This window comes from Budorcas taxicolor, chromosome 15 (genome assembly GCF_023091745.1).
Source record: "Budorcas taxicolor isolate Tak-1 chromosome 15, Takin1.1, whole genome shotgun sequence".
Lineage (NCBI taxonomy): Eukaryota > Metazoa > Chordata > Mammalia > Artiodactyla > Bovidae > Budorcas > Budorcas taxicolor.
The window spans coordinates 11,476,434-11,489,186 of NC_068924.1; positions in this window are offsets into that span (position 1 = coordinate 11,476,434).

A 12,753-nucleotide genomic window follows, 5' to 3' on the forward strand; every position below is an offset into this window, starting at 1 on the left:
AAAAATTATTTCATCTTTATATTGTAGTTGAATATGTGTGTGTTTTTTTTAATCCAAGGATATCCAAAATTCTTTAAAGATGAAGCAGTGAGTATTCCCCAAAATTTATGAAGTTATTTAAGTAGACTTAGAACTGTGACCTTTCAAAGTCTTGATTTTTCCTACTACATATATATTATAGTTCAGCTATTACTTATCACTATAATAAAAAACATCAGTTATTGATTTTCATCCTATCTAAAGTTGGCAAAATATTAATTTTTGCCAGATATTTTTTTTTGTAATTTTCTTTCTTGGTCTTACATACACAACTTAGTTTTTCTCAGAATATATCAGTAGTTCATAGAATGGAGAATAGAGATAACACAACATTTGTAAATTTCCAGAAAATATAGCCAAATGTTATGACTACTTTAGAAAGACTCGTCAACTTCTTTGACGAATCTGCAATGGACAAAATGTTTAGGAACTCTCCATGATGATCACTACACGGTAAAACACCCCAAATCTGTCATTAGCCGAAATAGCTCTTCTGAGTGTCAGACTTATATGCACCCAGCTGTCTGTATGCTTCTCTGTGGGATTGTTCCACAGGTACTGAGACTCAGCCATCAGTAACAGAACTCATCTTTACTTCCTTGACTTGTTCTTTCTCTCTTGTCTTTTAGCTACAAGAAAGATGTTACGACTCATCCAGTTTCTATCTGTCTGAATTCAAGAGACTCAAGACTTGCAAATAATACCAATTGCAATGCCCTCTCAGTTGTACCTCACTAAGTATGTCTCAGGTTTCATTTCAATTTTTTTTTGCAGGGCTTACAAAACTGCAGATTCTGGGCTTTACTCACCAATCCCAACCTGAGCTGCCAGCGTACTCTACCCTCTATTTTTTTTCCCCCTTTTCTTATTGGAGGATAATTGCTTTACAACGTTATGTTGGTTTCTGCCATACAACAAAGTGAATCAGCCAAAAGTATGCATATGTCTCCTCCTTCTTGAACCTCCATTGAAACATATACATTACCATATGTAAAATTGATCACTAGTAGAAAGTTGCTGTATAACATCCTCTGCTTGTCTGTCTCTCTGGGTGTGCAGGTGTTATCATGAAAGAACCATCTTCATGAGAGAAAACTGATTCATTCAAATGAAAGAACCATTTTCAGTGTTCTTTCATTCATGTCTGGCTCTTTGCGACCCCATGGATAGTTGCCTGCCAGGCTCCTCTATCCCCGGGATTCTCCAGGCAAGAATACTTGAGTGGATTGTCCTGCCCTCTCCTAGGGGACCTTTCCCAACCCAGGGATTGAGGCTGCATGTCTTATGTCTGGCAAGTGGGTACTTTACTACTAGTGCCCCTTGGAAAGTCCATAACACACTCTACTTCTCACTTTTCAAGCTATCTTAAGTTTTATACAAAAAAAAAAAAAAAGTTTTATACAAGTACCCCTGAAAAGTTTTCATGATTCTTTAAGATTTGGCTGACTTTCCATCCTAATTGTTCCTTTTTTAGACTCTAATATTACTATTGTAATGTCCACACTCATTTTCAAATTAATCTACTCAGTAATGTGCTGGGAAATATTTAAGAACAGGCTCTCTGGAAAGTAAAGACTAGAAAATGTAGTATTTCACAAATCTCCTTGATGAATCTGAATTCTTCAAGACTACTGATATGAATTTAACTGGTTTGCACAATTCTTAAAAATTTGACAATTGGCTATGATAAACGTCAGATTCAACACACTACTGATTTTACACTATATATACTTATTATAAGTCTAGCACCTTGCAAAGTGACAGAGCATAGTGAAGACACATTAAAAGTATATATTTATTTCAGATAAAAAGAGAAAAGTGACAGGTGTTCACAAATGCTCCTTCCATGAATGTCAATGAAATTATTTTAAAAATGCTAAAAAAGAAAATAAAGAATTTTTTTTTTTTTTAAAGCTAGTTAGGAGGAAAGTATGATAGCCAATAAGAATGCCATAAAAGAAAGGGCATAAAAGAGAGGGAGGTACACAGGAGGGAGGGAAGAAGGAAGGAAAGAAGTTATTGATGTGATTGGGTTTAAAATCTATGATCTTTTATTTATTTTCTATTTTCTTATCTTTTTTTGGTCCTTTTATTGCCTTTTATAAAATCATATTTGCTTTTCTTTAAGTTTTTCTAGTTTTCCATTTTATCATTTTTATTAACATATTGCTTATGCCTCTTTAAAATTTTTTTTTTAGAATTTTTTCCAAGAATTTATATATACATTTTTAACTAATGCAGTTTACTTGGGACTATACTCATTCAATGTCATGTATAGTGGCCTACAATATACTTCCATTTCCACCCCTTATCTACTGTATCACTTTGTTGCATATTTTACAACTACATATATTATAAAGTAAATATAATTTATTTGTATAAATAAGTAACAGCTTCAGTAACAAAAGTGTCTTTTAAATAAGTTGAGAAATTTAACAAAGTCGGCTTCTATATTTACCCTCTTGTTTGTCATTTTCAATGTTCTTCATTCTTGCAGATGCCAATGTCTTTACAATTATTTCCCCTCAGGTCAAATCACTTTAGCATTTTAGTAAAGTGTGCCAGTGGTCAATTCTATCATTATGTGTAACTCTAAATGTCAAATTATTTTTCAATTTTTAAGGAGTTTTCTTTTGTTTAGTAAAAATATTCTGGCCTCCTTTCTGGTAAAATGTAGTCATTTTAAAAATCTTTATAATTTTTAGCATATAGTGTCCCCACCCACACTATTTTTACACCTGTGGTGGATTCATATTGATGTATGGCAAAACCAATACAATATTGTAAAGTAATTATCCTTCAGTTAAAATAAGTAAATTCATATTAAAAATAAAAAAATTAAATTAAAGGGATTTGTGCACTTATCTCCCCCCCCAAAAAGAAAAAGAATTTCTTTTGCTTTTGCTTTTAACAGGTTTACATTTACATAAGCTTTGTTTGTTTTGTCTTCATTCTGATTGGGGTTTACTGAATTAATTGATATTTGTCATATTATGAAAAATATTATATTTTAAACTTAGTAAGCATTATATTTTTAGAACAGTTTTAGATTCACAGAAAAATTGGATAGAAATTACAGAGTTCCTGCATACATACTCTTCCCAAACATACACATTGTCTCCATTGTCAAATCCTGAACTGCCATGGCATATTTGTTACAATCAATTAATATACATAGATACCTCGTTATCACCCAAAGTCTATAATTTATGTTTAGGGTTTGCTCTTGGAGTAGCAGATTGTATGGGTGTGACAAATGCATAAGGACAGGTATCATGATTATCATGTCCTTCAGAAAATTTTCACAACCTTAAAAATCTGAACTCTGCCCCTTCATCCCTCCTTCCCAACAGCTACAGGAACCATAGATCTTTTTATTGTCTGTATAGTTTTTCCTTTTATAGAATGTCACTTAGTTGGAATAATACAATATGTAGACCTTTCAGATTGGCTTCTTTTACTTAGTAATATTTAAGTTTCTTCAATATTTGTTTGTGGCTAGATAGCTCATTTCCCTCTAACACTGAATAATATTCTACTATTTACATGTACCATATTTTAATTATCCATTCAACTACTGAGGGGCATCTCAGCTGCTTCCAACTTCTGGAAACTTTAAATAAAGCAATTGTAAACATTCATTAGCAAATTTTTGTGTGTATCTGAAGGATATGATTATCATGATACATATCATCATGTGGTTGTCAACACCCTTACAATATACAATGTTTTCAATCTGTTTTATTTCCTTTTTTCTTCTTACTACATTAGCTATGAGTTGAATACAATGTTGGAAAACAGAGGTAAGAGGGAGCAATATTGCTATGTTCCTGATCTTAGAAGGACAGATTTGAATGCCTAACCATTAAGAATATTTGCTGTATGCTTTATACAGATGTTTTTTTATCAAGTGTAGAATATCTCCTCTATTCCTACTTTGCTGAGTTTCTATCATAAATAGATGTTGTGCCAAGTTGCTTCATTCATGTCCGACTCTTTGTGACCCTATGAACTGTAGCCCACCAGACCCCTCTGTCCATGGGTTCTCAAGGCAATAATACTGGAGTGGGTTGCCATGTCCTCCTACAGGGGATCTTCCTGACCCAGGAATCAAACCTTGTCTCTTGCAGCTCCTGCACTTCAGGTGAATTCTTTATCACTGAACCACCAGGGAAGCCCAGATAGATGTTGGATTTTGTCAAAAGCTTTATCTTCATCTATTGATATAATTGGAGCTTTCCAGGTGGTGCTACTGCTAAAGAATCTGCCGAACAATGCAGGAGACACAGGAGATGCAAGTCCCACCCTTGTGTCAGAAAGATCCCCTAGAACAGGAAATGGCCATCCACTCCAGTATTCTTTCCTGGAGAATCCCATGGACAGAGGAGCCTGGTGGGCTATAGTCCTTAAGGTCGGAGTTGGACACTACTAGGCATATACAATGTATTGATATAGGCTTTTATTTTTTTTCCTTTAGTGTGTTGAGACGAGGGATAACATTAATCAATTTTGGAATGTTGAATGAACCAGGCATATCTGGGATAAATTCCACTTGGTTGTGGTCTACAATTATTTTATCATTGTTGAATTTCATTTGCTAATCTTCTGTTTAGTATGTTTGCATCTATATTCATGTGTGCTATTGATCTATATTTTCTTTTCTTGTAATGTTTTCATCTGGTTTTGGTATTAGTGTAATTCTGGCTTCATAGAATGAGTCAGGAAATATTCCCTCTGATTTTATTTTCTGAGAGAGTTTATGGAGAACTGCATAATTACTTTCTTAAATGCTTGGTAGAATTCACAAATGAACCCATCTAGGAATGATACTTTCTGTTTGGAAAGGTTATTAACTACTCAATCAGTTTTTTGAGAAATAGACCTATCTCTTTCTTCTTCACTGAGTTTTGGCAAATTGTATCTTTAAAGGATTTGGTCCATTTTATCTAGGTTATTAAATTTATAGAAATAAAGTTGTTCATAGTATTTATTATCCTTTAAAATATATAGGATCTGTTGTGGTGTCCCCCTTCATTTCTGGTAGTAGTAATTTTGTCCTTTCTCTTTTGTTTGTTGTTAGTTACAGTTTAGGTTTTCCTTCTTTGGCACTAGTTCTCATAGAAGTTTCCTCTACTCCCTGCTTCTCAAAAATCATAAGTTATGATTCTCTGTATCTTGCTCTATTTCTCTCCCTAGTTGGGGAACAGCAGCTTTCCCTGGAAACTCACTGGTCTGTCAAGTTTAAGAAGCATTGTTGGTTTTCAATCAATTTACCTTTTTAGGATGGAGTAGTGACTTCTAAGCTCCTAATGTACCAGACAGAAAAAGAGTTATTATTTTTCTAATATTCTGTCTGTAACTTTCTCTCACCTATCTTTCTCAGATTTCAGTTACATGTAGGTAAGGTATAATAATATTATTCCACAGGCCATTTGCAAATATGAGGTTTCTTTTCTTTCTTTTGTATTAATGGTAATCCTTCCTTGTTGTTATACCATTTATATTTGTCATAACTAACATTTTATTAAATGATTTATTGTAATTTTTTAGGAATGTTTCTGATTAACAGCAAAATAGTAGATTTCATTTTCTACTCCATTTAATTTCTTTTTACTTATTTATATGTTAATTAAATATATTTAATTTATGATAATTTTTGCATTTGTTCTGATTGTTATTATGGAGAAAAAGATTTTTTTTTTTTTTTATTTTAATCCACAGACCATTCTGATAAAGGTGCTAAACCAGTTCAGAGAAAAATTGTGGGATAAGGACCTTAAGTTGGATATCTGTGGACAGTGATGCTTGGAGAATTGCTAGACATTAACTCTGCATTTTCTTTCTAAATGAACTTGTGGTCTTCTTGAGTTTTGAGTTTGGCTTAAGAATAGTGGAAGAATAGTGATGTATGTACATTTTCTTTTCTGGACATATATTATAGTAAAACTTGTTCCTGAAGATATACAGAAGAATAGTACATATAGGAAGTAAATTAAAACAAGAAAATACATTTACAATGCCAAAGAATGCTCAAACTACCACACGATTGCACTCATCTCACATGCTAGTAAAGTAATGCTAAAAATTCTCCAAGGCAGACTTCAGCAATACGTGAACCGTGAACTCCCTGATGTTCAAGCTGGTTTTAGAAAAGGCAGAAGAACAAGAGATCAAATTGCCAACATCCACTGGTTCATGGAAAAAGCAAGAGAGTTCCAGAAAACCATCTATTTCTGCTTTATTGACTATGCCAAAGCCTTTGACTGTGTGGATCATAAGAAACTGTGAAAAATTCTGAAAGAGATGGGAATACCAGACCACCTGACCTGTCTCTTGAGAAATCTGTATGCAGGTCCAGAAGCAACAGTTCGAACTGAACATGGAACAACAGACTGGTTCCAACTGGGAGAAGGAGTACATCAAGGTTGTATATTGTCACCCTGCTTATTTAACTTCTATGCAGAGTACATCATGAGAAACACTGGACTGGAAGAAACACAAGCTGGAATCAAGATTGCCGGGAGAATTATCAATCACCTCAGATATGCAGATGACACCACCCTTACGGCAGGAAGTGAAGAGGAGCTAAAAATCCTCTTGATGAAAGTGAAAGAGGAGAATGAAAAACTTGGCTTAAAGCTCAACATTCAGAAAACTAAGATCATGGCATCTGGTCCCATCCCTTTATGGGAAATAGATGGGGAAACAGTGGAAACATTGTCAGACTATATTTTTTTGGGCTCCAAAATCACTGCAGATGGTGACTGCAGCCATGAAATTAAAAGACACTTACTCCTTGGAAGAAAAGTTATGACCAACCTAGATAGTATACTCAAAAGCAGAGACATTACTTTGCCGACAAAGTCCGTCTAGTCAAGGCTATGGTTTTTCCTGTGGTCATGTATGGATGGGAGAGTTGGACTGTGAAAAAGGCTGAGAGCCGAAGAATGATACTTTTGAACTGTGGTTTTGGAGAAGATTATTGAGGGTCCCTTGGACTGCAAGGAGATCCAACCAGTCCATTCTGAGAGAGATCAACCCTGGGATTTCTTTGGAAGGAATGATGCTAAAGCTGAAGCTCAAGTACTTTGGCCACCTCATGCGACGTGTTGACTCATTGGAAAAGACTCTGATGCTTAGAGAGATTGGGTGCAGGAGGAGAAGGGGATGACTGAAGATGAAATGGCTGGATGGCATCACGGACTCGATGGACATGAGTCTGAGTGAACTCCTGGAGATGGTGATGGACAGGGAGGCCTGGCGTGCTGCGATTCATGGCGTCGCAAAGAGTCGGACACGACTGAGTGAATGAACTGAACTGAAGTTTGAATGGCCCCTCTTTTCAAGACAGCTACTTATTTTCATGGAAAGTCCAATGTTAGGAGCTTTTAATATTCTACACTGGAGTAGGTAGCCTTTCCCTTCTTCAGGGGATCTTCCAAACCCAAAGATTGAACCCAGGTGTCCTGCATTGCAAGCAGATTGTTTATCAGCTGAATCATGAGCGAAGCCAAAAGTACTGGAGAGGGAAGCCTATCCCTTCTGCAGCAGATCTTCCCAACCAAAAAATTGACCTGGGTCCTGCATTGCACACAGATTTGTTACCAACTGAGCTATCAGGAAGTCCACTACACTATCCAACTTCTCTCATTTTCTGCTATTGACATTTTTTTGTCTGAAATAGTAAACGAGCAATTTAATATGATCTTTCTTTCTTTGGAAATCAACCAGATTTTAGGCATTTTAATGTCAGCCAATTCCCTACCCTCTTCTCCTTGTCCCTTTAATGAATCTAGTTAAATATGTCTTCTAGTATAATATGTCTTTATTTACTGCAATGGGAAGTGTCATTTATCTGTCCAAAATTTCCATGTGTTTTTTTTTTTTTAATGGTAAATACTTCCAGTTATAAGATAACTAAGTACTAGGAGTATAATTTAAAATATGATAAATGTAATTAACACAGTTGTATGTTATGTATGAGTCATTTACAAAGGAAATGCTAGAGGAATTATTTTTTATTTCTTTAATTTTGAACCTATATTGCATCTAAATGAGGTGATATATGTTCACTTACCACACTTGGATCATCATCTCATGATGTCTTAAATCAAATAATTTTGCTGTACACCTTAATCTTATACTGTTGTATGTCAATTATACATAAACAAACTGGAAGAAGAAAAAAATAAACAAAAATAGCATCTTATATAAGTTAATTAATTATATTATACATTTAAGTTAGTTTCTAGATTTGAAATAGTGGAGGAATAGATTTTATTCCAGAGTAAAACCTTTAAAAAAAATCCAAATACTAAGTGTAAAGACATATGCTTCAGTTCAGTCACTCAGTTGTCTCCAACTCTGTGATCCCGTGCACTACAGCACACCAGGCTTCTCTGTCCATCACAAACTCCAAGAGCTTGCTCAAACTCAAGTCCATCAAGTCGGTGATGCCATCCAACCATCTCATCTTCTGTTGTCCCCTTCTCCTCCTGCCTTCAGCCTTTCCCAGCATCATGTCTTTTCCGGTGTCAGTTCTTCACATCAGGTGGCCAAAGTATTGGAGTTTCAGCATCAGTTCTTAAAATGAATACTCAGGACTGATTTCCTTTAGGATTGACTGATTGGGTATCTTGCAGTACAAAGCACACTCAAGTCTTCTCAAATACCACAGTTCAAAAACATCAATTCTTTGGGCTAAGCTTTCTTTATAGTTTAACTCTCACATCCACGCATGACTGCTGGAAAGACCATAGCTTTGAGTAGATGCACTTTTGTCAGCAAAATAATGTCTTTGGTTTTTAATATGCTGTCTAGGTTGGTCATAATTTTCTTCCAAGGAGCAAGTGTCTTTTAATTTCATGGCTGTAGTCACCATCTGCAGTGATTTTTGAGCCCCTCAAAGTAAAGTATTTCACTCTTTCCTTGGTTTCCCCATCTATTTGCCATGAAGTGATGGGACCAGATGACATGATCTTAGTTTTCTGAATGTTGTTTTAAGCCAACTTCTCTCACTCTTTTCTTTCACTTTCATCAAGAGGCTCTTTAGTTCCTCTTTGATTTCTACCATTAGGGTGGTGTCATCTGCATATATGAAATTATTGATATTTCTCCTAGCAATCTTGATTCCAGCTTGTGACTCATCCAGCCTGACAGTTCACATGATGTACTCTGCATAAAAGTTAAATAAGCAGGGTGACAATATACAGCCTTGTCGTACTCCTTTCCCGATTTGGAACCATTCTGTTGTTCCATGTCCAGTTCTAACTGTTGCTTCTTGACCTGCATACAGATTTCTCAAGAGGCAGGTCAGGGGGTCTTGTATTCCCATCTCTTTCAGAATTTTCCACAGTTTATTGTGATCTATGCAGTCAAAGGCTTTGGCATACTCAATAAAGCAGAAATAGATGTTTTTCTGGAACTCTCTTGCTTTTTTGATGAACCATGCGATGTTGGCAATTTGATCTCTGGTTCCTCTGCCTTTTCTAAATCCACCTTGAACATCTGGAAGTTCATGGTTCACGTACTGTTGAAGCCTGTCTTGGACAATCTTGAGCATTACTTCCTCGCATGTGAGATGAGTGCAGTTGTGTCATAGTTTGAACATTCTTTGGCATTGCCTTTCTTTGGGATTGGAATGAAAACTGACCTTTTCCAGTCTTATGGCCACTGCTGAGTTTTCCAAATTTGTTGGCATATTGAGTGCAGCAGCATTTTCACAGCATCATCCTTTAGGATTTGAAATAACTCAACTGGAATTCCATCACCTCCACTAGCTTTGTTCATAGTTGCTCCACTAGCTTTGTTGCTTTCTAAGGCCCCTTTACTTACAAAAAGCATAAGACTTGAACACTGTAGTAACAATACACTAAATTTTCTTTGTCAATGCATTTCTCAGCTGCCAAAATATAGACTGAAATTAAAAAGTACCCATATGTTAGCAATGGATATCCTGCCCTGCTCAGCTGGTTATAGTTAGGTTGCAGTTTAAGGTACAACATTGACCTGTGGTAATCAACTATGCTGTGGTTCAGTCAGAAATCTCAGAACTCTGAAGAAGGAAAAGAGAAAGAGTAAGAAATGAAATGCACCTGTTTCTCTGTGCATATTAAAATGTAAAAGAAAGAAAGGAAAACCTGAAAACTTGTTCAATCATAAATATAAGCTGATATGATACATGAAGTATGTTTTGAAACCTTGGTAATATTGGAGATGTTTCAAAAGTTGTTTTAATATTTCAGGAAAGTTATGGTGTAGATGTAACTCTGTGACCTGATACTAGTTTTAAGTGGTAAAATTGTTGTGCATTAAATTGAAAGGACAGTTTGAAATAATAAAGTAAACAGTGTTATTCCCCAGGACAATTGAGTTATGGTTACTCTGTTGTGAAATTTGGAGACACAATTTATGCAACAGACTTCTAGATGTGATTCTACCTATAGAATAATTAAAAAAAAAAGATTTTATGTGTTTTACAAATTGTTTATTGTCTTATATTAAAAAGACCTTTTGACAAGTGTGTGCTCTTTATCCTTGGTCAGCATGTGTCATTTGAATTTTATACCTATATCAGTTATGTGAGTTCACTGGTAATGTGTGTAATTGCCAAACATGGTAAAGTTTTATCTTATAAACATGATCAAATAAAATAACCCCTGATAGAAACTAAGGGAAGTAGCAGAAAGTTTAACCTGATGACTGATGTAACATGATTGATGTTAAATATTTATTCTTTTAATCAATGAACTAAGCATCAAATGATAAAAAAGAATAAAATTCAAATTAGCAACAGTAATGTTTTGACAAAAAAAATACTGGTTTACTGAAAATATATCACCAGTATCAAATGTATGGGAAATAGGAATTTTTGGTTTCTGTCTTTACTTGGATAGTCTTATGTTGGCATGATGGAACCTATTTGGGCCTTGTTACCTTGCATAGTCTTTTGAGTTCAACTTAAATATATTACAGTGAACCATATTATGGTTCCATTCTACAACTTTTTTCCTTTATTCACATTGTCTAATGACATATTGTGCTCGATGCCATTTTGTTTCATCTGGTTATGGTATAATTATAAAAACAAAGACAAATGTTTGCACTAAAATCAAATATCTATACTTTGTTATATCACCGGTCATGGAGAGAGAATGCACTCATTATTTTTCTTTGAAATTTCACTAAAAATACATAATTATACACACATACATATACACATATTCACATTAAAACTTTTTATTTATTTATTTTAATTGGAGGCTATAGCTTTACAATATTGTGGTGGTTTTTGCCATACATTGACATGAATCAGCCATGGGTGTGCATGTGTTTTCAATCCTGAACCCCCCCTCCCAACCTCCCTACTCATACCATCCCTCAGGGTCATCCCAGTGAACCAGCCCTGAGGACGCTGTCTCATGCATCGAACCTAAACCAGAGATCTCTTTCACATATGATAATATACATGTTCTAATTCTATTCTCTCAAATCATCCCACCCTTGACCTCTCCCACAGAGTCCAAAAGACTGTTATATTTATCTGTGCCTCTTTAGCTGTCTTGCACTAGGGTCATCATTACCATATTTCTAAATTCCAAATAAATGTGTTAGTATACAGTATTGGTATTTTTCTTTCTGACTTACTTCACTCTGTATAATAGGCTACAGTTTCATCTGCCTCATTAGAACTGATTCAAATGTATTCTTTTTAATGGCTGAGTAATATTCCATTTCATATATGTACCACAGCTGTCTTATCCATTCATCTGCTGATGAACATCTAGGTTGCTTCCATGTCCTGGCTGCTATAAACAGTGTTGTAATAAACATTGGGGTGCATGTGTCTCTTTCAGTTTGGTTTTCTCAGTGTGTATGCCCAGTAGTGGAATTGCTGAGTCATATGGCAGTTCTATTTCCTGTTTTTTAAAGAATCACCACACTTCTCTCCATAGTGGCAGTACTAGTTTGCATTCCCACCAACAGTGTAAGAGGATTCCCTTTTGTACACACCCTCTCCAACATTTATTGTTTGTAGACATTTGCATGGCAGTCATTCTGACAGGCATGAAATTTTGCCTCAATGTGGTTTTGATTTGTATTTCTCTGATATTGCATTCATCTCACATGCTAGTAAAGAAATATTCAAAATTCTCCAAGCCAGGCTTCAGCAGTACATGAACGATGAACTTCCAAATGTTCAAACAGGTTTTAGAAAAGGCAGAGAAACCAGAGATGAAATTGCCAGTATCTGCTGGATGATCAAAAAAGCAAAAGAGTTCCAGAAAAACATCTATTTCTGCTTTACTCACTATGCCAAAATCTTTGACTGTGTGGATCACAATAAACTGTGGAAAATTCTGAAAGAGATGGGAATACCAGACCACCTGACCTTCCTCTTGAGAAACCTCTATGCAGGTAAGGAGGAAACAGTTAGAACTGGATATGGAACAACAGACTGGTTTCAAATAGGAAAAGGAATACATCAAGGTTGTATATTGTCACCCTGCTTACTTAGCTTATATGCAGAGTACATCATGAAAAACACTGGGCTGGAAGAAACACAAGCTGGAATCAAGATTGCCAGGAGAAATATCAATCACCTCAGATATGCAGATGACACCACCCTTATGGCAGAAAGTGAAGAGGAACTAAAAAGCCTCTTGATGAAAGTGAAAGAGGACAGTGAAAAAGTTGACTTAAAGCTCAACATTC